At 34.1% G+C, this 5,226-nt stretch overlaps 1 pseudogene across 1 annotated transcript; it reads left to right on the plus strand.

The window, feature by feature from the left end:
* On the plus strand, positions 1–892 carry LOC109205217 (annotated as a pseudogene). The gene has a single exon (XR_002064619.1). The product of XR_002064619.1 is annotated as a 50S ribosomal protein L4, chloroplastic-like (transcript).
* The last annotated feature ends 4,334 nt before the right edge of the window (positions 893–5,226 follow it).

Raw genomic sequence — 5,226 nt, forward strand, 5'->3', positions numbered from 1 at the left:
GTGGAAACGGATAAACCAGCAAAATTGGTAGATAACACATTTCATCACCTCCAAAGGTTTTGCTCCTTCACTCAAACAATGGCTGCTTCCCCCTCGTCCTTCTCTTTCTTTTCTTCCTCCATTTTCCTCTCTAACCCCAACATCCAATCCTCAAAGCACCTCCTTTTCAGATCCCCCAAACAACTCTCTGTCGCTGCCATTGCCACCATCCGTTCAGAGGTCGCCACTATTCCAATTCTGTCCTTCGATGGTGCCGAGGTGGGCTCCACCACTCTCAATCTAAAATCTGCCCCTCTAGATACCGCACGCGCCGTCGTCCATCGTGGGCTCACCACCGACCTCCGCAACCAACGCCGCGGCACTGCCTCCACTCTCACACGCTCAGAAGTCCGGGGCGGTGGTATCAAACCTTACCCTCAAAAGAAAACGGGCCGAGCTCGCCGCGGTTCAAATCGAACTCCTTTGCGGCCCGGTGGTGGGGTTGTGTTTGGACCGAAGCCAAAGGACTGGTCAGTTAAAATCAACAAAAAGGAAAAGAGACTGGCCATTTCTACGGCGCTTTCAAGTGCTTCGGAGAATACTATCGTTGTAGAAGAGTTTAATGATAAATTTGAAAAGCCAAAGACTAAGGAATTTATTGAATTGATGAGGAGGTCGGGGTTTGGACCCTAAAGAGAAATCTTTTTTGATGACGGAGGTTTCAGACAATGTGATTCTGTCCAGCAGAAACATTGGGACTTTGAAAATGTTGACTCCAAGAAGGTTGAATCTGTTTGACATATTGGATTCTGAGAAGCTGGTTTTAACTAAATCGGCTGTGGATTTCTTGAATGAGCGGTATGGCGATGAAAATGAATGGGAGGATGAGGAAGGAGACGACCAAGATGGTTAGTTTGGAATCTGAAAATTTACTTTTAAGATCTCTTCTTTTTTCTGACTCGTTAATTTTGAATTCAGGTGGTGAGGCGGAGGAGAGCGCTGAGTAATTATAATGCCATTTTAGAGGAGGGTGTACGCAAATGGCAATGGCTTATCTTAAATCTTACAGGGAGGGAATTTGCATATTTCACTTTTAATTGTATGATAAAACTAGGGATTTTGGTTGATTCAAGCACCGTCAGTTGTGCATTTACCTTCTTTTTGTCCTAATTTTTGTTTCTTCCGGCAACTCAGTTTAACATTGTGTTCTTGACAACTCTCTTAATGATTGTTTGTGTCTTAATTGATACTCTGAATAGGCATGGAGAATTACTTTAACATTATAGTCCCTTCAATGGGTGTATGTGATCCACTACATTGCAACAACTTTGTGAGTTTCTGGCAAGCCTTTTTTTTTTTTTTTATCGAACATCTTGTTTGGATTGTTGTTATGTATCGTTTCATAATGTATCGTATACTGTCGCATTGTATTTTACTGTATCGTTTAATGTTGTTGTTATGTATCCAATTGTTTCGATCAAATAAAGCCACGGTAACTCTTTAATGTTGAGGCTGCTATGCACAGCACCAACCAAAAAAAATATTGATGCCAGAAATCCGTCAGAAGAAGAACATGATTAATACCAAGAGACACTTTAGGCTAGCTAATAGCGACTTTGAACAATTCGTTCAGCTCTTTCTCTTTGCCTATAGAATTATGATTAATGTTGTGCCCTTTCATATTGAGCCCAGCAAACAGATCTACATCTATAATTTTTTCTTTAACTCAGGAAAGAATCCAACTTGAGACTTTGCGTTTATATAAGCAGGCAGGGGTTAATCCTTTTGCTGCTAATTCTTCATTCTAGCAGTCAGCTCTCTCTCTTCTAATTATGCTTTTATTTGCTATTTCTTTTTATCATCTTAGTTGATTTAAAGCGTTGGGCATATATGTTAAAAAATTCTGAGTGCATAAAATAAGTATATGCATGTAACCTATAGGAAAGCGAGAATAATGTTTCATCAAAAATTATTTTTTTTCCTTTCTATGTTCTATATCAAGAATTCAAGATACTATCATACCCAAATAGCTATTTAGTAGCTTATACTGCTAAAACAACATCTTCTTCTACTCGTTCTAAACATCCTCTTCTACGTAAGTCAAATAACAAGACTTTGAGAATATCTATGGACTTTTACAGATTCAGCAGCTAATCGATGTGAACAAAAAAAATAAACTCTATTGAAATTTCTCTCCTTTTTGAGAAAAAGATACAAGGTATGGATGGTTTAGTTCAATTTGTACTGTCTAATTGAAAGCAAAAGCAGTTGTTAGCATTTTATTGTAGGTTTCCCGAACTAATTCACACTCGAGAAATTAAACCCAAAACAATAGTAGAAATCTAAAAAAAATTGCCTAATTCATTCAAGAATTGCCTCAAACACCTAAAGAGCAAAATCGACGGACAGATTAAACTCTCTCTGAGCAATAAAGCCCTAGCATGCCATAAAGATTAAATAGAGAAACATGAGCGAAGAAGAAGAGGAGGAAAACTCACAAGAAACAACGATCCAAACGGGAAAATTCACAAAAGTGCAAAGATAAGATCAGCAAAGCTTTTCTGATAATGGTGATACTGAATTTGCAATAAACTGGCTGTTAACCTTTTGATACAAACAACCTGCATCTGCCAAGTATCTCAAACAGTTGCCTGCCTGGTACCGATAAGAACAAGAAGAGTGAGAAGAGAGCAACGAAAGAAGAGCCTGTAGAGTGCGGTGATTGTCAGGTTTTGATCGATATAATCCAAGCGAAACATTAAAAATTAGATGAAAAGACAAAATTATCCTTGAAGTGTGAAGCAGGCATGTCGTCCAGCTGCCTGTTAGCTCCCTCTTATTAGATAGGAGAATCTTGAAAACAAGTAAACTTAATTCATAAAATGGGTAGGGGTGAGCGTCCGAGCAATTCAGATTGAATATGAAAATTTTTGTTTGGATATTCGGTTTTCAGATTATATAATTGACAATCCAAATAAGCTCGGATTGGATCGAATTTTTTAATTTGATTTTGGATTAATAGGTTTGGATATTTCGGATTTTCGGTTTTGAGCCTATAAATTTAGATGTTTCTTCTTATTACAAAAATAACATCCAAATAAAGTATGCATGTTAATTACCTAAAAAGCTCCTCATTCTCACTACAATTATCTAAATAAAGTAATTAAGTAATGAAATCATTATCAAGAAAATACAACAAAGACATTAATAAGGCGAATAAAAAGTAGGAATAATAAAACTATGTCCGAATAGAAAATATTCTGACAGTAACTTAGTAATTAGTAATGAATATATGAGAAATATTGTCTAATGGGTAGGGCACTGGACTTATTACTATTGACATATGAATAATGGACAAAATATAAAGTATAAATTTTTTGTTTTTTCGGATCCACAAATCTGAAATACCAAATCTATATCCACTTCAAAAGCCAAAAAAATTAAAATTAAATTCGAAATCCAATCCGTAATTCGAAAATCCAAACCAAAAATTCAAAGAATCGGATTTTAGTTTGGATTTCGTGTTTGCCCAAATGGGATGACTTATTCTAATTTACGGGACTTTATGTTTGTATTTCTCTTTAATCTTTTCTTCCATTTTCTTCCATAATAGCTTAATAGTTTTTTAATTGTTCTCGTAGCTTTTGACAGATAAAGATCTTTATCTTATTAAAAAATTCTCACTCAATTAAAAGGATGAAAAAAAGAGGCAAATGGTTCCTTCCTTTCTCTTCTTATCCTTATCTTCTCTCATCTCTCTTTCTATCATTCACGAGCATATCCGACGTAAAACCAAATTAGTTAAATCAGTGATTTAAACATTGTATGATTAAATTGAAAAAAAAAACTATTTACGTTTTAATAATTTTCTCACTTATTCTTCGAGAAAATTATCAGAATTTAGGCCATTCTCATAGGTAGAATTGAGGTGGGGTGAGTGGATAGCTTAAATATAAAAGTGTGAATTTACCTCAAATAATTCAAGAATTTTTTTGAGCTACTAGTAGTGCTTCTGACAAAAAGTTTGTAGGGTTTATGAGACAAAGATTTTAGTAGGTAAATTGAGGAATATATGTAGGAAATTGTCTCAATCACTTCCTTTTTTTTCTAGCTTTTCTCCTTTTTGTGTTACTAATAAAAATACTTTAGTTTTCTTTCTTCTGTTGAATCATGGCTCTACTGCTATAGCACTAGCTGTAAGATTATCAAAAACTTCACCTGCTGCAGCCTTTGTTTATTTTGTTTTTTATTTGTCAGCTTTTCCTTATCCTGCCTATCTAGTTGGAGATCATTTTATTTTTGTATGTTTTGCCAACTTTGAGTGATAAAACCTTATGTTGTTTTTGTGCATCCACTTTTATAGAAACTTTATAAGAAAATCTCTGACTATAAGATATCTTCTTGATAAAGAAAATCATAGTTTTATACCTTTTATAAAGCATGAATTCTTTTCTTTTCTGAATATTTTAATTTTTTTTTAATAAATAAAGATCTTAAATTATTTCACCTCGTATCGACCTGTATTAGGTCTTGATAAAAGGGTAATGTCTCAACTTCGAACTTAAACGACCAGTGATTGGGGCAAAAAATAAATAATAATAATTTTAACTTTTTTACGCTATCAGGTCATCAAAAGATAAATTTAAGTAGCTTTCTTGATAAGTGAAACTAATTACTTGAAAAATAAAGCAGGCAACTTAATGTAAGATAAAACTACAAAAATTCTTTACAAAGTAAGTATATATGGTTTGAATCCGAATATAATTAGCAATTAAAAAGTGAAAAATAGGGTTGAATTTAGATAATAGGAAGCCATCAATAATGGTATCTTGAAAGTGAATGCTTTTGCAAGCATAAAGAGGGGTCACCCTTTGCTTTAGGGTCTGCAGACAGGAGGGCAAACACTTTTTTATTTCTTTAAGTTTGCTTCCCTATATGTCAAAACAAAGTATAGTAATGATTAAGTTTGGTATCAAGATCATCAACAACAAAAAACATAAGAAAAAGAAAGGTAAAATAAAAGGAAAGACAACAAAAATAAAAAAGAGTTTAACTTTTGTGCACTGGCAATATACAATTTCTTACAGCATCAGGTTAAGATTACATACAACAATAGGCAGCTAGTTGTCTAAAATAATCTTGATTTGATAACATAAAGTATACAACAACAACCTACTATAACCGGTTAAAGTACACTGATATTGCACAAATTCATTGCATTATCAATGTGTTATATACAAACAAAAG

Source organism: Nicotiana attenuata, unplaced genomic scaffold (genome assembly GCF_001879085.1).
Source record: "Nicotiana attenuata strain UT unplaced genomic scaffold, NIATTr2, whole genome shotgun sequence".
Classification (NCBI taxonomy): Eukaryota; Viridiplantae; Streptophyta; class Magnoliopsida; order Solanales; family Solanaceae; genus Nicotiana; species Nicotiana attenuata.